Raw genomic sequence first — 25,896 nt, 5'->3', positions numbered from 1 at the left:
CTGTACATGGGTGCCTGGGTGGCTCAGTCAGTTAGGCAGCCGACTTCAGCTCAGGTCATGATCTCATGATTCATGAGTTCGAGCCCTGAGTCGGGCTCTGTGCTGACAGCTTGGAGACTGCTTCCGATTCTGTGTCTGCCTCTCTCTCTCTGCTCCTCCCCTGCTCACACGCTGTCTCTCTCTCAAAAATAAATAAAGATTTAAAATTTTTTTTTAAATAAATAAATAAATAAAATAAACTGTACAACATATGTAAACTGTATACATTGTGAAATCATCATCATAATCAAACTAACATAACTATCACCCCAGCCTCTAAGGTTCTTGTTCAGTTTATTTGGGGTCGAGCACCAGTATTTTTTACAAACACTTCAGGTGGTTATAACGAACAGCTAAGGCTGAGAACTGCTCGTACAGTATATATATGCTCATTATGCATGCATACAGATGCACATGTATATATGTACCCATATTCACAGACTCCTGCAATTTTTTATTAAAAAAAAATATATGCATTGAAAAAAACTTGGAGTGGTCTTAATTTTCTTCCTTTAGTTTTTTAGGGTTTCTTTTTCAAGTTTTATACAGTGATCATGCAGTAATTTATAATCACAAGGAGAGAAGCCAGAAGTGCTATTTTTTAAGTAACTTTACTAATCTTTCTAGACCCAGCTCAGCTGTCTATATGAGCCGCTTCAACACCCGCCTGTCATCGCTCCCCTGAATTCCTCCCAGCCTGTGACCAGCCCATCATCTAGCACCTTCACAGAGACTACAGACACTTCCTCTTTGTTCCATGCTGGTATCGTGGCTCTCCAGCCAAGAAGTGCCTGGAGGGCAGGGTCTGGCATATCTGTGCAGGGACAGGGGTATTATTGATAACCTGGGCCTGGAGTTGTTCAATTCTCTGAACGAAGACTCTCTCTCTCTCTCTTTCTCTCTCTCTCTCTCTCTCTCTCTCTCTCTCTGTCTCTCTGGATATGAAACACAGAGCAGCTTTCTGGTCTCAGCATGGGCTATCTAGGAAAACGGAAGGGAAAGGATACATTGGCAAGGCCCATGGAAGAACATACAGGTGAGGTCTGTGGGATAAGAAGCATGAGCCAAGCTGCTCAGGGTCCCTGTCTGTCCAGGAATCTGGTGAATGTATGGCTTATATTCTGAGTTCTCCGCAATTCTGGGCGGCTCGGCATGGCTTAAGGCAGACCCAGGGAGGAAAGGAACTGAGTCACCTCAGGAAGCCCACGCAGGGGCGAACCGTGCCAGAAGGAAACAGGCACACAGACCCGTCTTGCCATCCTTGTGGGGATGGCTTTGAAGCAAGCCTCTATGGGTGCTCTGCTAGGCTAAGCCGTATATGACAGGCCTGGGAAACCAAAAGGACTGGAAAAGGACAGATAAGAACCCTGGCCTTCTTCCTCCTAGTAAACGTCAAAATGTATCTTACTTGGAAAAAGAAAGCATTGTCCTATGTGATGTCCCAGTTCCACCCCAGCCCTGGGGAATGTATTAGGATGTAGCTTCCCTAAAGTTTGGAAAACACTCGCACTACAAGATGCAAGGATCCCAGGGTCAAATAAGTTTGGGAACTACTAGACTATCTCCCTCCTCTCTACCAGATTCACAATGCAGGAGCATATTAAAGGCTCTGACAAGTCCTACAGCTGGAAAACTGCTGCATCCCTCCAAACTTAATCGACCATATCATCTTTATTCATGGAGCACCTGTTAACATCCAGGACCTATTTTGGGAAGATCTGAATTGGTTACTTTATGGCAAGAGAGTCCATAGTTAGAATGTTATTTGTCAATAATCCAATTCCATTTCCAAGAAAAAACATAATTTGGGGCACTTGGCTGGCTTAGTCTGTAGAGCAGGTGACTCTTGATCTCAAGGTTGTGAGTTCAAGCCCTACACTGGGTATAGAAATTACTTAAAGATAAAATCTTTTTTTAAAAAAGTCATAATTTCATAAGTATTACATATTTGGAACACTGTCCTCAAACAGTACATTAGCCAATTGGCAGATTATTAACTGGAAACAGTTTTGTTTTGTATTGTATTGTTTTAATGACAGCATAATAAGTTGTGAGCACCAAAGTCATTGATATAGACAAAGAATGGTCTATGAAAGAGAGTGGTCAGGATAGACAGGAAAGCTTTCGACAAAGCTCCAGTGTAGAGGAAGCTGCAAGTTTCTGAAGGATGAACACAGAAACCAGGAGAAGCATCCTAAACGGGTTATTGGTCTTACCTTTTGATAAAGCAAAAAAAATCCAACAAAGGAAGGACAAATATACATATGGGCACACAAAAGAAGGAAAGTCATGCCCTTCCTATGTCCGACTTTGGGCCAAATTGGAAAGATTCTGAATTTGGGGTCAACTGTTCTGACCAGAGAGAATGTCAGGGAAAAATGACGTCTGGTCCTATGACCTGGGCAGACTCCGATTAACATCCTTTTGAAAAACAACCCCTTAGGGCATGGAAACTCAAAAATCATTGTTCATTTGTATATAACCAAAGCCTCCGGCATATAACGAATCTGTCCTAGAAACAGCAGCCCTTTTGCATGCACACTATATTTTCATGTCATCAGTTCTGCAGACATCTCTGGGAACTCAAGGCAAGTAGCAAGCTGTGGCCATTGTTGCCAGGGCAGGATCCTGCCCCAGCTCTCTGCTGCTGCTGGACAGTCCCCAAGGAAGGCTGACATCCTTCTACCTAGCTCAGTTCAGCTCATATTTTGTTTTGATTTGTTTTTTGTTTGCACTGAGGTTAAAACAAGGCAAGTAGCTTCTCTAAGATCTTACAGTGTCATAACAGCATGAATTGTCAGTGTGGGTGAAATTATTAACATTAAAAAAGAAAAGAAGTCCCCCTGCCCTAAATCTTTGCCACTTGCACTTTTTTGGCACAGCTGATTCCAGGAAGAGCAGATAGTGATGGACAGGTAGAGAAGCAGCCTGGTCCTTGAGGCTCTCATCCTTATAGAGATAGCTGAGGACTGCAGCGCCTGGGTGGGTCAATCAGTTAAGTATCCAACTTCAGCTCAGGTCATGATCTCGTAGTTCCTGAGTTCAAGCCCTGTGTCGGGCTCTGTGCTGACAGCTCGGAGCCTGGAGCCTGCTTCGGATTCTATCTCCCTCTCTCTCTGCCTCTCCCCCACTCAAGATCTGTCTTTCTGTCTCAAAAATAAATATTTTAAAAAATTTAAAAAAAAATGAAATCTACGTTAAAAAAAATTAGCTGGGAACCGAGAGAAGCAGAGACCGGCTATCATGTGGCACAAAGAGGGTAGGGACACAATTCTCCAAGCATAGGAATAGCTGTTCAAGGATAAGATGAGAGGGAGCCAATGTATGATTGGGTGTGGGTGTGTGTTGTGCCAGAACCAGAATTAGTACATTTGATTCTCAGTACAACCCTCAACCCTGTGGCGGGGCAGTTATCCCCATTTCAGAGATAACCTTTACGACTCAAAATCTAGAGTGTGATGAGCCAGCAATGTATATGCATTCCAGTTCTCTAAATCTTCACCAACATCTGATGACGTTACTGTTTTTAATTTAGCTGAATGAGTGTTAATAAAGTCATATTACGCTATGATTTCAGTTTGCATTTCCGATGATGAAGGATGTCGAGCATTTCCTCATGTTCTTGTTGGCCATTTGTATGTATTCTTTTCCAAAGTTTCTGTTCAAGTCTTTTGCTCATTTTTTTTTTTACTGGTTTGTCTTTTTATTATAGATTGTTTATGTTCTTGATACAATATTTTGTCAGATTTAAATTTTTAATGTACTTTTAAGTATTTTGCCAGTAAATATATGTGGTCTGTGGCTTGCCCTCTCATTTTCATAGCTGTGTCTTGATGAGCAAATTTTTTTGTTTTTGTATTTAACGTTTATTTATTTTTGAGGGTGAGAGAGACAGAGCACGAGCAGGGGAGGGGCAGTGAGAGAGGAAGACACAGAATTCAAAGTGGGCTCCAGGCTCCAAGCTGTCAGCACAGAGCCCAACATGGGGCTCAAACCCATGAACTAGGAGAAGTGATCTAAGTCAAAGTTGGACTCTTAACCAACTGAGCCAACCAGGCACCCCAGCAGTTTTTAACTTTAACAAAGTATGATTAGTGGATTTTTGTTTTATGGTTTGTGCTTTCTGTTGTCTAAGAGCTCTTCACCTATTCCAAGGTTTCAAAGATTTCCTCTGTATTCTTAGACAGGTTTTATGTTTAGATATATAATCCACCTTGAACTGATTTGTGTGTGTGGTATGAGGCAGGAGTCAACATTTATTTCTTCTCCTTATGGCTATCCAACTGTTCCATCACCATTTGATGAAAAAAATTTTCCATTCCCCATGGGATTTTTTTTTAAATTTTTTTTTTCAACGTTTTTTATTTATTTTTGGGACAGAGAGAGACAGAGCATGAACGGGGGAGGGGCAGAGAGAGAGGGAGACACAGAATCGGAAACAGGCTCCAGGCTCCGAGCCATCAGCCCAGAGCCTGACGCGGGGCTCAAACTCACGGACCGGAAGATCGTGACCTGGCTGAAGTCGGACGCTTAACCGACTGCGCCACCCAGGCGCCCCTCCCCATGGGATTTTTGATGGTCAGCTGACTATACATCTGTGGGGATTATTCTGTTCCGTTGATCCTTTTGTCTCCCTTTATGTCAATGCCAATTGTCTTAATTTCTATGGTTTTTTTGTCTTAAAATCACATAGCATAAGACCTTCAACTGTGTTCCTTCTACACATTCTACCTTCTTGTTCCTTCCATATACATTTTAGAAGCACTCTAGGGAGATTAATTTGGGGAGAACTGCAATCCTAAGAATATTGGGTCTTCCAATCAATGGGCATAATGTATCTCTTTCCATTTATTTCGATCTTTAATGTCTCTCAGCAGTGTTTTATACAGTTCTGTGTAGATACCCTGCACAGCTTTTGTTGGATTTATTCTTAAGTAATTTAAGATTTTTTTTTTAGACGGAATTTAAATTTTTTGTTTTCTAATTGTTTGCTGCTGATATACACAAATCCTATATACTTTTGTGTATCGATGTTTTATCCTGCAATCTTGCTAAATACCCTTATTATAGTAGGCTTTTATAGACCCTTGAGGATTTTCATGTTTGTGAATGAGACTGTTTTCCTTCTCTCTTTCTTTTTTTTGTTTTTATTCTGTTAATGTGATGGATTACATTAATTGACTTTCAAATGTGCAACCCTTATGTTCCTGGGGTAAACCCCACTTAGTTGTATTGGATTATCCTTATTATTTACTGCTGAATTCTACTGCTCGTATTTTCTTAGAGTTCTTACCTTTGTGTTTAAGGCTACTGGTCTGTGGTGACTTTGTAGTATCATTTTTTTTTTTAAGTTTACTTATTTATTTTGAGAGAGACAGAGACAGTGTGAGCAGGGGAGGGGCAGAGAGAGAGAGAGAGAGAGAGGAAGAGAGAGAATCCCAAACAGGCTCTACGCTGTCAGCATAGAGCCTGAAGCGGGCCTCGAACTCACGAAACCGTGAGATTAAGACCTGAGGCAAAACCAAGGGTCGGAGACTTCGCCGACTCAGCCACCCAGGTGCCCCTACTTTGTAATATCTTTTAAAGATTGTCTTGGTGTTATGGTAATGCTGGCCTCCTAGAATGAGTTAGGGAGTCTTCTCCTCTACTTTCTCAACTGTGTGTGAGATTCATATTATTTCTTCTTTAAATATTTGATAAAATCCACTAGTGAAGCCATCGAAGCTTAGAGATTCCTCTGAGCCTGGAGTTTTGTGGGAATTTTTAAATTACAGCTTCAGGGGTGCCTGGGTGGCTCAGTTAAGCATCTGACTTCAGCACAGGTCATGATCTCACAGTTCATGGGTTCAAGTCCCATGTCGGGCTCTGTGCTGACAGCTCAGAGCCTGGAGCCTGCTTTGGATTCTGTGCTTCAGATTCTGTGTCTCCCACTCTCTCTGGCCCTCCCCTGCTTGTACTCTGTCTCTGTCTCTCTCTCTCTCAAAAATAAATATTTAAAAAAATAAATTACAGTTTCAGTTTCTTATATATATGTGTGTGTGTGTATATACACACACATACATATACACATGCACACATACATACATGCACACATACATACACACGCACACATATACACACACACACACACATACACACTCATATATATGCAGCTATTCACATCTTCTGTTTAACCCAAGCTGTCAAATTGATTGGTAGAAAGCTGTACACAATTTCCTGTTCTTTAACCTGTTTGCTTTCTGTGCTGTGTGTTGAGGTCCCCTCTTTCATTCCTAAAATTGGAGACTCCCATTTCCTCTCTTTGTCTTTATCACTTTGCTAGGTGTTTCTTGATTTTATTCATCTTTTGGAGGAACCAGCTTTTGTTTTCATTGATTCCACCCCCCCCCCCCCCCCCCGTTGCTTGTCCATTTTCTACTTAATTGACTTAAACTCTTCATTATTTCTTTTCTCTTGTTTTGTCTGTCTTATTTTTTGTAGCTTCTTAAGAGGGGAGCTTAAATCACTGGTCTAAGGAGCTTTCTTCTTTTCTCAGGTAAACATTGAAAGTCTTAGATTTCCCTGTCAGCACTGCTTTAGTTGCGTTATCACAAATTTTGATGTGTTGTGCTTTTGTCATTAGTTTCTAAACAGTTCCTAATCTCCCCTGTGACCTCGTTTGACCCCAGATAATTGGGGATTTTCCAGAGGACTCTTCCTGATAAATTTTATGATCAGAGAATCTATTAAGTATGATTTCAGTCCTTTGATATTTATGGAGATTTGTTTATGACCAGTATTTGGTGTGTGTTGATAAAAATTTGGGTTCACTTCGATTTCTGCAGTTATTGGGTGTCATGTTTTATCAACATCAATGTCTAAAAAAATGCTTTGAGGAGCACCTGGCTGGCCCAGTCAGTAGAGCATGCAGCCCTTGGTCTCAGGGTCATGAGTTCAAGCCCAGGTTGGGCACAGAGGCCACTTAAAAAATTTTTTTTTGGAAAAACTATGCATCTCTTCATGCATTTTAAGGTGGTAGCTGCAGTTTGCTTAAAAGTTTAAATAATTGCAAGGGACTGTAGGCATATTATATGCATTCACATTTTTAAGTGACGTTCCTGTATTGCCCTTTTGAATTTATCCAAGGGAGTCCAAATACAGTAGTGATTTTATAGCCACCATCATCCATTTCTTTAAAAAATGAATGTGGGGCGCCTGGGTGGCGCAGTCGGTTAAGCGTCCGACTTCAGCCAGGTCACGATCTCGCGGTCCGTGAGTTCGAGCCCCGCGTCAGGCTCTGGGCTGATGGCTCGGAGCCTGGAGCCTGTTTCCGATTCTGTATCTCCCTCTCTCTCTGCCCCTCCCCCGTTCATGCTCTGTCTCTCTCTGTCCCAAAAATAAATAAAAATAAATTAAAAAAAATGAATGAACAAGGACTTCATTAACAGTTGAAAATGTGACATATTTTCCTCTTTCTCCTTGAACTCTTATTTTCAGTGCATTGGGATGATATGGCAGGTGCCAAGATCCTAGAGCCCTTCCATCCCACTTGTTCACAAACTGTTCTCCTGATGCAATGGATCCTTAAGCTGTAAGGCGCTCATTTATCACCGTGTCATACTTCTCTACAAGTGTTGTGTGGTGTTCTTTTTTTTCTGAAGCCATAATTCCTCGTGTTAGAATTTTTTCTTCTGGATTGAGTTGTTGTCACAGTTGCTATTAGTGCATAACTGATCAGACAACATAGTTACTATTTATTAATTTAGAAACAACAAATGATTATTTGTAGATGTTAGTCATTTCCTTGTGAAATGAGTGTATTGTTTGCAGATCAGGTTATTTCTGTGTGGCTATTATTGCTACATTGGTTCAAGATCAGCAACAGTATTCTTCCTGGGGTTGGTTTGTTTTTTCATTTTTATTGCTAGAAGAACTGACAAAACTTTGTCTTCTAAATAAATAGATGAGGCAACAAGTTTTAGTATAGTAACTGTCACCCAATTCTTTTAAAGCTTTCTTAGTTATGAGCCAAAAATCACACAGTGATCTATCATCAAATACTATTTGTAGAGGCGCCTGGGTGGCTCAGGTGGTTGAGCGTCTGACTCTTGATTTCAGCTCAGGCCATGAGCTCACGGTTTGTGAGATCGAGCCCCGTGTTGGGCTCTGTGCTGAGTGTGGAGCCTGCTTGGGATTCTCTCTCTCCCTCTTCCCCTCTCCCCATCACACACTCTTCCTTTCTCTAAAATAAAATAAAATAAAAATATTATTTGTAAAGACCCGTCAGCTGACAGGTCCATGAGACCTCTTTCAATTTTGATGAAAGCCAAAAATTGGAAACCACCAGAGTTGGAAAAGGATTTGTTACCCGTCATTAAAGTCATTTGCTCTCTCCACTTCTGGAAAATAGAATAAGAAAGATTTATTTTATCAAGCCTCATTATTAAACATTTGCTAATAAAATATTTTAACAAAAATGTCATCACAAGCATGCCTTCTGTTAATTTGGTCAACCACTGGATCAACAGACTTTACTCATTGCTTTGGGGCGTCTCCCAGGGTTTGGAAAGCCCTTCCTTTGGAGAGTCCCAGAGTGGCTTTGCTGAGGTCTTTCAGGTGAATTTGGCACAGGAAAGTGAGTGCCCCAGGGCCAGGAGTCTGATGGGGGGCTTGAACTCATGAAGCATGAGATCATGACCTGAGCCGAAGTCAGACACTTAACCGACTGAACCACCCAGGTGTCCCCCCATCTCTTCCATGTCTCAACAGCATCCATTTTTGTCCCTTTTTCCCTGAGTGCTTTTGTCCTGATAGAGACTGTCATTTCATGCCTCCAAGGCTGGTTTTTCTGCCTCTGGTCTCATTTCTCTCTCTCACCCTGCAGACTATTGTCAGAGTAACTGTTCTGCATTGCAAATGTGATTGCATTGCACCACCTCCCACGAGGGTTGCAGGGCACTGTGATGGTGACTGCCACCCCGTTTGCCAGCAGAGCCAAGATTTCATCCCGTCCTCTGTCAGCCAGGGGCCTCCAGGACCCCTGGACTCCCATTTCCAGCCCCAGGGGACAGGTCTTGATTGGTCAGACCAATCAAGTAAATATTCTTGCTAATCCTTGATTTGGGAAGTGGTGTATGAACTTGAGGGGTGAAAGGAAACTGGCTGGAAGGGGGGAGATTCTGGAATAGGATTCTCAGTTTTGAAAAGGAGACAAAAAAGAGAGAGGTCATTCTTTTCTGCCTCTGGATGCTGTGTGAGGATGCGGTGCCGGCAGCCGCCGCAACCGTTTTGTGTTCATGAGCAACACACATGATAGAGATGGGCTAGGAAACAGGTGAGAAGATCCTGGATCTTGGGATGACGCTGAGTGTATTGTACCCTTATTCTGGGCTCCCAGTTGGAGGAGTTACTCCATTTTGTTATTGGTTCAACCTCCAGAATCAACTTTTTCTGTTACTTGCCCCGAAAAGCATCCTGAGTGCCTCGCCACTGAATAGCGAATAAATTCCAAGTGACTTCATACAGCGAAAAAGTGTTTTCATCGTGTATCCTGTTTTACCCCCCACAACACTGTCCCCCCCCCCCCCCCCCCGTCTTCCCCTCTGTGCTCTGGCGTATCATACCCTGTCCATCCCTACGGATTCTCCCTTTCTTCACGGTCTCCGGTGAGCAATGTCCCCTCCTTCCCCACCTGGCAAAGTCTTTTTCATTTTTCAAGGTGATTCTCCAGCACCCCCTTGTCTTCAATGCCAGTCTTTCACCCCTTCTCCAGGTAAAAGAGACCTTCTCTTCCTGTGGCCCCACTTCTCCCTCTCTCCCCCTTTGCCCTCTCCCCCTTGTCCCTACCTCTCTGTTTTAGGACCAGCCTCAGCCCAGGCATTTAGATTTTTGCACGCCGCCCCCCCCTTCCCATCCGCCTTCTCCAGTAGACTGAGTTCCTTCAGAGCAAAGACCACCTCTGCCTCAGTTCTGCTGCTCCCGGGGGGGTCATGGCAGTGCCCAGAGCGGCACAGTCACGCGATGAATATTTGTCGCAGGGGATTTATGTGGAGAACTTGGAGGACAGCCCAAGAAGCAGCAACCGTGTCCAGACGGCCGTGAGGGAAGGAGGTCTGGAAGGCCGGGGCGAGGCACGAGTGTGCAGGCGCTCGCACATGTTGGCTGCCATCCGGGTTTCTCTGTTGAGGGAACTCATGAAAGGGTGTCTGTGTGGACAGTACCAGTGTCAACAGGCAGGTGAATGTGGGCCTGTGTGAGTGCAGTCTTCTGTGTCAGGATGTGTGAAAGGGAGTTTGTTCATGCGACTGGGGGTGTCTGTGAGGCTGTTTGGAGTGCAGCTTGGAGGGCTGAGTCACAAGTGTGGCAGGAACATATGCAAAATTTGCACATCACTCAAGAGTGTGGTCAGCCTAAGATCTTCTTCTAAAGCTGTCTTTGCCATCTTGTAAGTCCTAGTTCCCAGTTGTCTGATTAGCTCATTCCCATGCACCTTGCCCAAATTTTCCACATCCTTTCCAAATTATCTGAATTTAATGAGGCGAAATGTCCTCATTACCTATCATATATATAACCCTGCTGTAAAAATATGTAATAAGGGGCGCCTGGGTGGCTCAGTAGGTTAAACGTCCAGCTCTTGACTTCGGCTCAGGTCATGATCTCACAGTTCGTGGGTTGGAGCCCCACGTCGGGCTCTGTGCTGGGAGTGCAGAGACTGCTTGGGTTCTCTCCCTCCTCCTCTCTCTCCGTCCCTCCCCTGCTCGTGTGCTGTCTTTCTCTCTCAAAAATAAATCAATAAACAAACAAACCTGTAAAAATAAATAAAAATATGTAATGAGCAAATGGGAATAATCTGAGGGTCTCCCAAGGGACTCCCTTTCTAGTACTTTAGGAAATTTGTATCTTCTGGGTGACAGAAGATACGTGAGTGTTTTTGCTTTTGTTGTTTTTGTTTGGAGGAAGATTTCTGGTCCCATCAGAGCAAAGAGGAACCAACACAAGATTAGGGGTCCAGGGGTCACCCTAACTGAAGCTGATCTGAGGCACCCCTTTTCCCTAGCAATATCCTAGTTATAGTTGTTATTGATTTTGGGGTGATTTTCTTTGTTTTTAGTGGCAACGCAGGCGTCATCTTTAAGATCTTTGGTAAGTGAAGTCTGAGTAGGTTTCTCAACAAACAATACAAACAGGAAAAAATATACCCAACACTCTTATTTCATCTTCAAGACCACCCCATGGAGCCCCATCTCATAAATGAAGAAACGGAGGTCTAGAGATGTTGACTGACCCGCACGGTGTGTAAATAATGGAGCTAGGATTTCACCTCTGGCCTGAGGGGGGTCCTTAAGGGAATCCCCGAGGAAAACCGAGGGCTGTTCTGTTTTTGTTTTGGTTCTTTGGTCCTGTTGTTGGTCTGGGAAATGCTCACAGACCAGGAAATGCGTTTTTAAGACCAAGAGGAGATTGTTTCTTTAGAGGGTGAGCTGTGCCTCCAGTGACCAGGGCCCCAGGACTGAATCATAAAGCTCCCAGAGTCAGTGCTGAGCTGTGTGCGGGACGGACTGGAGCAGCTGTGGAGTTAATGCAGGGGCCCAGCCAAGGGTGGGTGGGACTTCATCCAGGTGGCCCCTTCTAGGTCTTTCCAAGTGCAGAGAAGCGATTTCTGTCAGATTACTATGGTTGGGTGTACACTCCTTTCTAGTACTTCAGGAAATTTGGGTGTGTTTTCTTTTTTCATGTGAAAATTTTTTTGTTTTTATTTTTTAAGATATTGGTAAGATACACATAATGGAGAAGTTACCTTCACCATTACGTGAACGTTACCATGAAAGTCTTAACCATTAGGCTTAACCAAATCTACACCCATCACCACCATCCATGCGCAGACCTCTTTTCGTCTTCCCAAACTGAAACTGTGTCGCCATTAAACACTAACTCCCCATCCTCCCTCCCTCCAGGCCCTGGCCACCGCCATTCTGCTTTCTGTCTCTGTGTCCCTCATATGGGTGCAATCATACAATATATGTCCTTTTGTGACCGGTGGATCTTCCCTGGCATAGTGTCCTCATGGTGCATCTATGCTCTAGCATGAGTCAGGATTTCCTTCCTTTTTAAGGCTGAATAATATTCCATTGTATGTGTAAACGTTCTGTTTATCCGTTCATTTCTTGATGAACACAGTTGCTTCTGCCTTTGGCTACTGTAAGTAATGCTGCCGTGAACATAGGTGTGTAGGTATCTCTCGGAGACTTTGTTTTCAATTCTTTCAGATATCTACCCAGATGTGGAACTGCTGGGTTGGATTAGTGCATTTTTAAAAATTTATTTATTGGGGCGCCTGGGTGGCGCAGTCGGTTAAGCGTCCGACTTCAACCAGGTCACGATCTCGCGGTCCGTGAGTTCGAGCCCCGCGTCAGGCTCTGGGCTGATGGCTCAGAGCCTGGAGCCTGTTTCCGATTCTGTGTCTCCCTCTCTCTCTGCCCCTCCCCCGTTCATGCTCTGTCTCTCTCTGTCCCAAAAATAAATAAACGATGAAAAAAAAATTTATTTATTGAAATTCAACTTAGTTAACATACAGTGCAGTCTTGGTTTCAGGAGTAGAACCCAGTGATTCATCACTTACATACAACACCCAGTGTTCATCCCAGCAAGTGCCTTCCTTAATGCCCATCACCCATTTAGTTCATCCCCCACCTCCCTCCAGCAACCTTCAGTTCATTCTCTGTATTTAAGAGTCTCTCTCTCTCTTTTTTTAAAGTTTATTTACTTATTAAGAAAGAGAGAGAGAAAGAGGGGGAGGGGCAGAGGGAGAGAGAATCCTAAGCAGGCTTTGCACCATCAGCCCAGAGCCCAATGCAGGGATCAAACTCATGAACTGTGAGATCGTGACCTGAGCCAAAACCAAGAGTTGGATGCTTAACTGATTGAGCCACCCAGGCGCCCCTGTATTTAAGAGTCTCTTGTGGTTTGCCTCCCTCTCTGCTTTTATCTTTTTTTTTTCTTTCCCTTCTGCTGTGTTCATCTGTTGTGTTTCTTAAATTCCACCTATCAGTGAAATCGCATAATTTGGCTCATTTCGTTTAGCATAATACACTGTAGTTCCATCCACATTGTTGCAAATGGCAAAATTTCATTCTTTTTGATCGCCGAGTAGTATTCCTAAGACAGTGTGGTACTGGCACAAAAACAGACACATAGATCAGCGGAACAGAATGGAGAACCTAGAAATGGACCCGTGGTCCATTTTTTAAATTTTTTTTATTGTTTTTTTAAAACTTTTTTTTTTTTTTTTTTTTTGAGACAGGGAGAGACAGAGCATGCACAGGAGAGGGTCAGAGAGAGGGAGACACAGAATCTGAAACAGGCTCCAGGCTCTGAGCTGTCAGCACAGAGCCCGACATGGGGCTCAAACTCACGGACCACAAGATCATGACCTGAGCCAAAGTCAGCCGCTTAACCGACTGAGCCACCCAGGCACCCCTATTGTTTTTTTTAATTTACATCCAAGTTAGTCAGCATATAATGCAATGATGATTTCAGGAGTAGAATCCACTGATTCATCCCCTACACATAACACCCAGTGCTCATCCCAGCAAGTGTCTTCCTTAATGCCCCTTGCCCATTTGGGCCATCCCCCCGCCCACAAACCCTGCAGCAACCCTCATTTTGTTCCCTATATTTAAGAGTTGCTTACGTTTTGTCTCCCTCCCTGCTTTTATACTATTTTTGCTTCCCTTGTGTTCATCTGTTTTGTATTCTAAATTGCACATATGAGTGAAGTCATATGATACTTGCCTTTCTCTGACTAATGTCACTTAGTATAATATCCTCTAGTTCCATCCTTGTTGTTGCAAATGGCAAGATTTCATTCTTTTTGATTGCTGAGTAATACTCCATTGTATATATATACCACATCTTCTTTATCTGTTCATCCATTGATGGACATTTGGGCTCTTTCCATACTTGGGCTGTTGTTGATAGTGCTGCTATAAACATGGGGGTATGTGTGCCCCTTCGAAATAGCATCCCTGTATCCCTTGGATAAATACCTAGTAGTGCAGTTGTTGGGTCATAGGGTAGTTCTGTTTTTAATTTTTTGAGGAACCTCCATACTGTTCTCCAGAGTGGTTGCACCAGCTTGCATTGCACCAACAATGCAAAAGAGATCCTCTTTCTCTGCATCCTCACCAACGTCTGTTGTTGCCTGAGTTGTTAATGTTTCGCCATTCTGACAGGTGTGAGGTGATATCTCATTGTAGTTTTGATTTGTATTTCCCTGATGATTAGTGCACAGTGCATTTTTTAAATGCAAGGTTTTTTTTAAGTTTCTTTATTTTAGTAATCTCTATACCCAACGTGGGGCTCAAACTCACAACCCTAAAATCAAGAATTGCATGCTCTTCCAAATGGGCCAGCCAGGTGCCCTTGGGTCAGCATTTTTAATAGAAATGTGTTTCCAAGTAGACAAACTGTCCTAGCCACAGCTACTTTGGTCAGCTCTTCCCTGCCCTTGTCTCACATAATCCATACCTTATGTCCCCCAACCTTCATCCCCCACGCCCTGACACACTTGATTGGGACTGCTTCTACGGCTAACATTATTTAAGGGAGAAGCTGATAATGCTGAAAAATGATCAGATCAGGGCAGTTCTCTGTCGTTGAGAGTCTGTTTCTTGGTTTATCGCTCTCTCTTTTTTTCCTTTGCTCATTTGTTTTCTTTCTTAAAATCCGCATACAAGTCAAATCGTATGGTATTTGTCTTTCTCCGACCTAATTCGCTTAGCTAGCATTATACTCTCTAGCTCCATCCATGTTGTTGCAAATGGCAAGATTTTATTCTTTTCTATGGTTGAATAACATTCCATTGTGTGTGTGTATGTGTCTCTGTGTGTGTATATACACACATACATATAAATATATATACATATATGTGTGTGTATATGTATATATAGGTATATGTATACCTTCTTTATCCACTCATCAATCGATGAATGCTTGGGCTGCTTCCATAATTTGGCCACTGTAAATAATGCTACAATAAACATAGAGGTGCATGTATCCCTTTGAATTAGTGTTTTTGTACTTTTTAGTTAAATACCTTGTACTGCAGTTACTGGATCATAGGACAGGTCCATTTAAAAAAAATTTTTTTTAACGTTTATTTATTTTTGAGAGACAGAGACAGAGCATGAGTGGGGGAAAGGCAGAGACAGAGGGAGACAGAATCTGAAGCAGGCTCCAGGCTCCAAGGTGCCAGGACAGAGCCCGATGCAGGCCTCGAACTCACAGTGAGATCATGACCTGAGCTGAAGTCAGTTGCTCAACTGACTGAGCCATCCAGGTGCCCCAGGACAATTCCATTTTTAACTTTTTGAGGAACCTCCATACTGTCTTCCATAGCGGCTACACCAGTTTGCATTCCTACCAACGGCCCAAGGGGGTTCCTTTTTCCCCACATCCTCGCCAACACTTGCTGTTTCTTGTATTTTTTTATTTTCACCATTCTGAGGTGCTATCTCATTGTAGTTTAATTTGCATTTTCTTGATGAGTGATGTTGAGCATCTTATCATGTGTCTGTTGGACAGCTGGATGTCTTCTTTGGAGAAATGTCTGTTCATTTCTTTTGCCTGTTTTTAAATTGGATTATTCTTTGGGTGTTGAGTTATAGAAGTTCTTCGTATATATATATGTGTGTGTGTGTGTGTGTGTGTGTGTGTGTGTGTGTGTGTGTGTGTATACATACACACACACACACACATATATATATATATACACATATATATATATATTTTTTTTGCTTAATTTTTATTTTTGAGAGAGAGAGAGCACAAGCAGGGGAGGGGCAAAGAGAGAGGGAGACACAGAATCTAAAACAGGCTCCAGGCTCTGGCTGTCAGCACAGAGCCCAATGAGGGGCTTGAACCCACAAAGTGTGAGATCATGACCTGAGCTGAAATTGGACACTCAACCAACTGAGCCACCCAGGCGCCTCTCTTCATATATTTTGGATACTAGCCCTTTGTCAGAGATGTCACTTGCAAATATTGTCTCTGTAGGTTGCCTTTTAGTTTTGTTGATTATTTCTTTCACTGTGCAGAAGCTTTTTATTTTGATGGAATCCCTATAGTTTATTTTTGCTTTTATTTCCCTTGCCTCAAGACACATATCTAGAAAAATGTTGTTATGGCAAAGGTCAGAGACATTACTGCCCGAGCTGCCTTCTGGGATTTTAGTGGTTTCTTGTTTCATATTTAGGTCTTTCATTCATTTTGAGTTTATTTCATTCATTTTGAGTTTATGGTGTAAGAAAGTGGTCCCATTTCATTTTTTTCCCATGTTTTTGTCCAGTTTTCCCAACACCATTCGTTGAAGAGAATGTCTTTTTCTCATTCATATACTTTCCTGCTTTATCAAAGATTAATTGACCATATAATTCTGGGTTTATTCCTGGGTTTTCTGTTCTGTGCCATTGATCTATGTGTCTGTTTTTGTGTCAGTACCACACTGTTTTGATTACTACAGCTTTGTAATATAACTTGAAGTCTGAAATTGTGATGCCTCCAGTTTCGCTTTTCTTTTCCCAAATTGCTTTGGCTACCCGGGGTCTTCTGTGGTTCCATGTAAGTTTTATGATTGTGTGTTCTAGTTCTGTGAGAAACGCTGCTGGTATTTGCATGGGGGTTGCAAGGAATCTGGGACTTAAGCTGAGATTTTCACCATCTGACTGCTCTGTTTGGGGGGAGACATAAACTCAGAACTGGTGGTGAGACCCCATTTCCAGCATCACTGGGACTCAGGAGAAGCTGGTCTGTGGGGAGAGACGATGAAGCAGCTTCTGGAGAGACCTAGGTTCCCTGAAGCACTAGGCCCCTGGCTGACTCTCTAGAGGTCACGGACTGGCCCGAGACCCTTATCGTAAAGGTCCCACTGTGCTCACACTGGTTCCTGCAACCAGTTCACTCAACCAAGTGTGCATGCCCAACTCAAGCAGATTTGGGGTATAATGATTTGTTTCTGTAATAGTATCTGCTCTTTTCAGTAGGACCAAAACACCTGCAGACCTCTTTGCTTATTAGCCCGATGAAATACATTGTGGTCTTACTATCAAGAGTAATTTGCAAGCGTTTCTAAAAATTAATTTTCAATTACAGTAATACATGAATACATTCTCTTTATAGAAATTAAACTATTATAGAAATTTCAAGGTCATAAAGTATTGTTAGGGGTTTTTAATTCTCATTTCTTGGTTAGCAATTTTTAAATTGCAGACACATGTATCAGCCCAGAGGCCCATTTGAGCTCAGGACTTAATAGCCCAGAGGGACTCGAGTTCTTTGAAGTCAGAAAGCATGTCCTCATCATCTTTATGTGTTTTACACACAGCATATACCTGACTCACAAAAAGTGCACAGAGTAGAGGGGCCTGGGTGGTTCAGTCGGTTAAGCGTCTGGCTCTTGCTTTGGCTCAGGTCATGGGTTTGAGCCCCACGTCAGGCTCTGTGCTGACAGCACAGAGCCTGCTTGGGATTCTCTCTCTCTCTCTCTCTCTCTCTCTGTCTCCGTCCCCCCCCCCCCCCCGCTCGTGTTCTCTCTTTCCCTCTCTCTCCCAATCTCTCTCTCTCTCAAAATAAATAAACTTTAAAAAAAAGTGCACAGAGTATTGATAACTGAATGAATGAATGAAATCAGGCAATTGGACTACATGATCCATAAGACCCTCTCTTTTATGTTCTTTGTATTCTGATTCTATTATAAACTGCTCACTTGCCCAAAATTGCTCATCAGCAGATTGCTGGACAGTTTCTGTGCGTGTGGTAGAATCCCTTTACAACACCAACTTCCATAACATGATCAACATCCATATAAAAGATTACTCACCATCTACCTCTGTTACATTTCAAGAAATACAAGTTGAATTGTAGTGTAGCTGAAATTTTCCGAAAATGTAGTGAAAAAATTCACTAAAAAGGTATAAAAGATCTTTTAATGCATTATTCCAATGATGAGGCAAAGACTCAGCAGCCCAACTACTGGGGTTCAAATCCTGGCTCACCACTTGCTAGCTGTATGATCTTAGGCGAGTCACTTAACCTCTCTGCGCCTGAGTTGTCTCATGGGTAAAACGGGGATGATGACGGTGTTTTGCCTGTAGAGTCGTGAGAATTAAAAGCATCCATGCAAGTTAAGTGCACACAGCGGTGCTGGTCATATAGTAAGGCATGATGCAAGTGTTTGCTACTACTGTTACTAAAGGAGAAGTGGAAATTATTCAAACATAATCGACTGCCCAGGCACCCCCATACCTGGTGCACACTGCAGTCTCAGAGGCTGCCTTCTCCAGCAAATGCCTGAAGGGCCAGAAACTCAACCCGGAAAGGCAGGGTGTCCCTAACCTTGGGAGAAGGGAAAGACTCAGCAGTTAAATTAAGTGCTCACCTTTCCTCCCATGGCATTGACTCCAGGGAGCCTTTGTGTAAATGCCCTGTGACTACCAACAGGCTCTTTTGTTGTGACAGTGTCACCTGGCATTCACTCCCTCCCCTCTCCTGCCTCACGCCCCTTCCCTCACTCTTGTCTCCTGGGATTTCACTCTCCTGCAAAGAGTTGGGCCATCCCGCTTCTGCCTCCAGCCCTGAAGTTTAAGGAAGTAGGGCCAAGAGAGACATTTCCCGTGGCAGATCCTCAAGTTTCACTGAGGAAACGAAACCACAATCCCTGATTTTCTTTGCAACTGTGAGGAAAGGGCATCAGCAAGTATGCTGAGTGTGGTGTGATAGAAAATGCCTGGGCTGGGAATCAGAACTACTCCACTTGCCTGGCTTACCTCTTGCACAAATCAACTAAGTTACTTTTCAGAGAACGTATTACCAGAAAAAGGAGCAACATACATTTGACCTCCCTGGCTTACGTTTATGAGGGTCAATGCGCATTAATTACAACTAGCACTTACTGGGCACTTGGTATTGCATCAACAAGCCGGATAGCTTTATTTTGAAAGATGGGTCTCGCATCTGGGGGGCACCTGGGGAGCTCAGTTGGTTAAGTGTCTGACTCTTGATGACTCTTGACTTCAGGTCAGGTCATGATCTTGCAGTTCGTGAGTTCAAGCCCCACATCAGGCCCTGTGCTGACAGCATGGAGCCTGCTTGGGAATCTGTCTCCCTCTCTCTGTCCCCCCCACCCCCACCCCCCCTCTTGTTCTCTCTCTCTCTCTCTCTCTCTCTCTCTCTCTCAAATAAAACTTTAAAAAATTAAAAAAAAAAAAAAAGATGGGCCTCATCACTTCCAGCTTTCAAATGAACACTGTAAGACCCAGAGAGGTTAAGTAATTGACCCAAGGTCACACAGCTCATTAGTATCAGAGCCAGGAATTAAATGCAGGTTTATCTGACCTCCAAGCTCATCATCTTTCCACAGTACTCTTCTGCTTGTCCGAGGAACAAAATGCACGGGAAAAGATGTCAAACTCCATAATAATAATGTATGAATAAATGCATAGTGAAAGGTACTCTGGGAGTTGAAGACCTTGCCAACCACATTTATTCTCAGAAAGGCCATGTTCTTTGAGGCATTTTGCTCAGGAAATAAGACACAAAAATCAGGGACTTAGGAAGACAAAAGTTATTTCTATCCTCTTGGCTCCAGCTCCTCCTTTCTCCTAGAAGTATCTCCAAACCATCCTTGCCATAATGTTTTCAAATTGTCTCAGGCCACTAACAAAGATTGGCTAAGCTGAAAGAGGCATAAATGATATCAAGAAATACCAATTCTGCCAAGAAATAAAAGAATCTGGATGCTGGAAAAATAAAGACATGTATTAAAACTATAACCATGTTTGGAAGTAGGCTACCAAAGAGAACAGAAACAAGGCTGAAGCTTCATTGTCTCCCTGAAAGTTTCAAGGTGTATATTACGGGCTGATGTGTTTCCCCAAATTCCCAACCCCCGGTAGCTCCGAATGTGACTGTATTTGGAGATAGGGTCACTAACAAGGCAATTAGGGTTAAATAAAATCGTTGGGATGGGCCATAATCCAGTGTGACTGGTGTCCTTGTAAGAAGGCATCAGGACACAGACACACAGAAGGAAGGAGCTCGTGAAGACACATGACGACACAGGGAGAAGACGGCCAGCTACAAGCCAAGGAGAGAGGCCTCAGAAGAAACAGCCCTCCCTGCACCTTGATCTCAGCCTTCTAGGCTCCGGAACTAGGAGGCTGTGTAATTAGGCTGCTCATCTGGGGTACTTGTGAGGGTGGCTGGAGCATAACAACACAGTGTGTGTCATCAACAAGGCTACCGGGCTCCATACTCGGTGACCACAGTGGAGCAAGAAATCCATTTTGCATCATGACCCAAGTTACACACACACATGTGGGTTTTTTTAATGTTTGTCTTTTAGAGAGAGATAGAAGGAGAGCGTGAGCACATGAGCGGGGGAGGGGGAGAGAGAGAGGGACAGAGAACCCGAAGCAGGCTTAGTGCTGCAGCAGAGAGCCCGATGCAGGACTTGAACTCATGAACAGTGAGATCATGACCTGAGCCGAAGTCGAAGCTTCACCGACTGAGCCACCCAGGCACCCCCTACACATGCACATTTAAAACGGAAACACTGCTTTCTCTCACCTTATGCGGTGGTCTCTGATTTTGTCTTCTCTGTTTTTTCATTCTGTTCTTTTTTATTCTTTTATTTAGAAATTGAGGGTGTGACCTACAAAAGCACTGACAGTGACCCTGGAATGGGTCACCACTGCAGCCTGAGGAGCGCCGCACCAGGCCAGAGCTGCTGAGGGCCACAGAGTGCTTCCTGGGTGACGGGTGATGAGCCTGTGTCACATGAGGGCTGAGACAGGCCCGAGAGAGTCAGTCAGGACACAGCCCTTCCCTTCATGGAGTTCAGAATGGGTTTTACCTTTCCCACGCAGGCAAGCTATGAAATCCAGATGTGTGGGGGCAAGCTGGACGGGTGTTGTAGCAGACGATGACATTTGGTCTGTCTGCTTCCTTTTTTTTTTATGTTTATTTATTTTTGAGAGAAAGAGAGAGACAGAGTGCAAGTGGGGAGGGGTAGAGAGAGAGGGAGACAGAGAATCCAAAGCAGGCTCCAGGCTCCGAGCTGTCAGCACAGAGCCCGACGTGGGGCTTGAACCCACAGACTGTGAGATCGTGACCTGAACCGAAGTCGGATGCCCAACCAGCCGAGCCACCCAGGCGCCCCGGTCTGTCTGCTTTCTTTTTGCAGCCTGATCTTGCTTCAAGGCTGTCCCACCCCCCCCTTGATGTGTGTGTGGTCTTAGTGTAGGTGGTAATATCCCAAAGCACAGAACCAGATAGACCCATGTTCTGTCTGTTTCCACCTCTGTCCCCAGGGCTTTGATTGCAGAGCAGGGGCCCCAGAGACGGGGGCGCAGGGGGCCCATCCATCACCATAACCACTGGCACAGCCTGTCCCTTTGTAGTGTGCTCTTTTCCACTACACACCTGGCCCCCCAGCCACACGGCATTTCCATAAGCCCTGGAGAGCCTGCTAACACAGTTTCCCATGGTTGGCGCTCAGTTCCTGTTGTTTGCAACCAAGATTTCGGACGGGTATATAACATGTATATTTAAGCGGAGTCCTTGAGTACCATAGATCAGTATCTCCCACGCATGTCACAGCAGCTGCTGTCTGGGCTAAAAGTTACACACCAAAGTCTTCACACGGTGTCGCAGAGTTAATCTAGATTAACAACTGGCCACACCAAGGAAAAAAAACTGCCTTACACTGGGCAGGGCTGGGCTCCTAGCACCTCCTAGCACCTTCAGGTATCACCTCACTGTGATGCTGAAGTATCACCTCACTGTGCCAGGTGCTTTCTGCCAAGGTACAAGATACAAAGCACTTGTTTGCTTTAGTAAATGTACATCTTCATCCAACGCAGGGCAGGCAGACAAGAGCTCCATGGTCAAATCTGGCAGACTGCCTGTTTTTGTAAATAGAGTTTCATTAGATCATAGCCTCCCTGTCCATTTATGTGTTTTCTCTGGCTGCCTTCCTGATGTAACAGCAGGGCTGAGTAGTTGCAACAGAGACAGTATAACCTGAGAAGCAGAAAATATCCACTATCTGGCTCTCGGAAGAAAAGGATCACTGGCCCCCAACCTAGGGCAGAAATCCCCACACCAACCAAGAGAAAGTTTGTATTCTTGAGTGTCCAGTTTCTAGTTCGCTCACAATTTCTTTCTGTTCCTTTTGTATACACACACACACACACACACACACACACACACACACACACAAACACAGTACATAGATGTATGTATGTAAGTTCCAGGTATACAGCTCTATAATTCGACATCTGTATACACTACAGTGTGATCACCGTTACAGATCAAGTTACCATCCATCACCATACAGTTGGCCTCCTTCACACCATTTTGTCTACTCGCCACCCCCCTTCTCTGGTACCCACTAGTCTGTTCTCTGTATCTTTGAATTTGGTTTTTTTTTTTTAGATTCCACATATGAGTGAAATATGGTATTTGTCTTTCTCTGTCTGACTTATTTTACTTAACATAATACTCTCAAGTTCCATCTATGTTGTCACAAGTGGTAAGATTTCATTCCTTTTCAGGAGTGAGTAATATTCCATTATATAAATATATCATGTCTTCTTTATCTGTTCATGTATTGATGAACACTTAGGTTGTTTCCGTATCTTGGCTATTGTAAATAATGTTGTTGTGAACATAAAGGTAGATATCTTTTTTTTTTAATTTTTTTTCAACGTTTTTATTTATTTTTGGGACAGAGAGAGACAGAGCATGAACGGGGGAGGGGCAGAGAGAGAGGGAGACACAGAATCGGAAACAGGCTCCAGGCTCCGAGCCATCAGCCCAGAGCCTGACGCGGGGCTCGAACTCACGGACCGCGAGATCGTGACCTGGCTGAAGCCGGACGCTTAACCGACTGCGCCACCCAGGCGCCCCGGTAGATATCTTTTTAAGTTAATGTTTTTATATTCTTTGGATGAATATCCAGAATTGGAATAGGTGGGTCATATGGTAGTTTTGTTTTTAAGTTTTGTTTTTTTTTTTTAAATTTTTTTTAACGTTTATTTATTTTTTTGGGACAGAGAGAGACAGAGCATGAATGGGGGAGGGGCAGAGAGAGAGGGAGACACAGAATCAGAAACAGGGTCCAGGCTCTGAGCCATCAGCCCAGAGCCCGACGTGGGGCTCGAACTCACGGACCGCAAGATCGTGACCTGGCTGAAGTCGGACGCTTAACCGACTGCACCACCCAGGCGCCCCTGTTTTTAAGTTTTTTGAGGAGCCACCATAGTGTTTTCCGTGGTGGCTGCACACTTTACAATCCCATCAGCAGTGCGCAAGGGTTCCCTTTTCTTCACATTCTCACCAACACTTGTTATTTCTCGTCTTTTTTATAATAGCCATTCTAAATAATGTTTTTATTTATTTTTGAGAGACAGAGCATGAGTGGGGGAGAGGCAGAGAGACAGGGAGACACAGAATCTGAGGCAGGCTCCAGGCTCTGAGCTGTCAGCACAGAGCCTGACGCGGGGCTCGAACTCACGAACCATGAGATCATGACCTGAGCCGAAGTCAGATACTTAACTGACTGAGCCACCCAGGCGCCCCTATAATAGCCATTCTAACAGGTGTTAGATGATACCTCAATTGTGGTTCTGATTTGCATTTCCCTAATAATTACTGATGTTGTACATCTTTTCAAGTGCCTTTTGGCCGTCTCTCCTCTTTGGAGAAATGTCTATTCAGATCCTCCATGTATTTTTCAATCAGTGTCTTTTTGTTGTTGAGATGTCTGAATTCCTTATATATTTTGTATATTAACCCCTTATCAGATATATAGTTCATAAATATCTTTTCCCATTTGGCAAGTTGCCTTTTCATTTTGATGATGGTTTCCTTTGCTAAGCAGAAGATTTTTATGTTTTTATTTTATTTTTTTAAATGTTTATTTTTGAGAGAGAGAGAGGGAGACAGAGCATGAGTGGGGGAGGGGCAGAGAGAGTGGGAGACACGGAATCCAAAGCAGGCTCCAGGCTGTCAGCACAGAGCCCGACACAAGGCTCAAACTCACAAACTGCGAGATAATGACCTGAGCCAAAGTCGGATGCTTAACCGACTGAGCCACCCAGGTGCCCCAAGCAGAAGATTTTTAGTTTGATATAGTCCCACTTGTTTATTTTTGCTTCTGTTTCCCTTGCCTTTGGAGTCAGACCCACAAAGAACTCACTAAGGCTCATGTCAAGGAGTTTACCACCTTTGTTTTGTGCTAGGAATTTTATGGTTTCAGGTCTTACATTTAAGTCTTTAATCCACTTTGAGTTAACTTTTGTGTATGATATAAGACAGTGGCCCAGTTTCATTCTTTTGCAGGTAACTGTCCAGTTTTCCCAGCATCATTTGTTGAAGAGACTGCCTTTTCTCCATTGTATGTTCTTAGCTTCTTTGCATAGATTAATTATCCATATGTGTTTTTTTTTCTGGGATCCCAATATTTTCTTTTCATCTGTGTGTTATGTTTGTACCAATACCATACTGTTTCGATTCCTATAGTTTTGTAATATAGTTTAAATTAGGGAGCATGATACCTCCAGCTTTGTTCTTCATCCTTAAGATTGCTTTGGCTATTTGGGATCTTTTGTGATTCCATACAAATTTTATAATTATTTCTTCTAGTCTTTGAAATATGCCATTGGAATTTTGATAAGTAGTGCACTGATTCTGGTAGATTGCTTTGAGTAGTGTGGACATTTTAATAATATTAATTCTTCCAATCCATGAGCATAAACTATCTTTCCATTTATTTGTTCAATTTCTTTCAGCAGTCTTTTATAGATTGTAGTGTTCACTTTTCACGTCTTTGGTTCAAAGAGATACTTTATTCTTTTTATTCTTTTTGATGCAATTATAAATGGGATTGTTTTCTTTCTCTTTTTTTAAGTTTATTTTTATTTATTTTGAGAGATAGAGAACAAGCAGGGGAGGCGTGGAGAGAGAGGGAAACAGAAACCCAAGCAGGTTTCACACTGTCAGTACAAAGTCTGATGTGGGGCTTGAACTCAAGAACCATGAGATCATGGCCTGAACCAAAATCAAGAGTCAGGCGCTTAACCAACTGAGCCACCCAGGCGCCAAATGGGATTGTTAATTTCTCTTTTGGATGTTTCATTATTTGTGTATGGAAATACCACAGATTTATGTATATTGATTTTATATCCTGCAACTTTACTGAATTTACTAGTTCCAACAGTTTTTTGTTGGATTCTTTAGGGTTTTCTATATCTGAGTATCATGTCACTTGCAAATATTGGCAGCTTACTTCTTTGTTTCCAACTTAACTGCCTTTTATTTCTTTTTCGTGCCTAATTGCTATGGCTCAGACTTCTAGTACTGTGTTGGATAAAAGTGGCAAGAGTGAACATCCTTATCTTGTTCCTGTTCTTAAAAGAAAAGCTTTCAGCGTTTTCATCATTGAGTATGAAGTCATATATGGCCTTTATTGTGTTGACATATGTTCCCTTTATACCCACTTTGTTGAGAGTTATCATAAATGGATGTTGAATTTTGTCAGATGATTTTTCTGCATCTATTGAGATGATCATATGATTTTTATCTTTCATTTTGTTAATGTTATGTATCACATGTATTGATTTGCAGACGTTAAAACATTCTTGCATCCCTGGAATAAATCCCACTTGATTGTGATATATGAGCCTTTTAATGTATTGTTGAATATTTGCTAATATTTTGTTGAGGATTTTTGCGTCTGTGTTCATCAAGGATATTGGCCTGTATTTTCCTTTTTTTTTTTTTTTTTTTTTTTTTTGTGGTGTCTTTGTCTGGTTTTGGATC

The 25,896-nt window shown here is 43.1% G+C and overlaps 1 protein-coding gene and 1 long non-coding RNA gene across 3 annotated transcripts in view; both read left to right on the top strand.

The window, feature by feature from the left end:
* MCM10 (minichromosome maintenance 10 replication initiation factor) overlaps nucleotides 1-25,896 on the top strand; it is a 110,761-nt gene that overhangs the window by 62,595 nt on the left and 22,270 nt on the right. Inside the window, exon 21 of one of the 2 annotated variants that reach the window (XM_086714916.1) lies at nucleotides 667-3,610. The exons of the other annotated variant lie outside the window; for it this stretch is intronic. The gene's annotated coding sequence lies outside the window, so the exon portion shown is untranslated. Of the gene's footprint in view, nucleotides 1-666; nucleotides 3,611-25,896 lie in introns of those variants that run through there. 2 annotated transcript variants of the gene reach the window in all.
* Nucleotides 22,984-25,751, top strand: LOC147579510 (uncharacterized). Its single transcript, XR_015254019.1, has 2 exons — nucleotides 22,984-23,058; nucleotides 23,301-25,751. It is a non-coding gene; the product is annotated as an uncharacterized LOC147579510 (long non-coding RNA).

This window comes from Puma concolor, chromosome B4, assembly GCF_028749965.1.
Source record: "Puma concolor isolate L17-30 chromosome B4, mPumCon1.1.hap2, whole genome shotgun sequence".
Lineage (NCBI taxonomy): Eukaryota > Metazoa > Chordata > Mammalia > Carnivora > Felidae > Puma > Puma concolor.
This window is presented reverse-complemented; position numbering and strand designations above follow the sequence as displayed.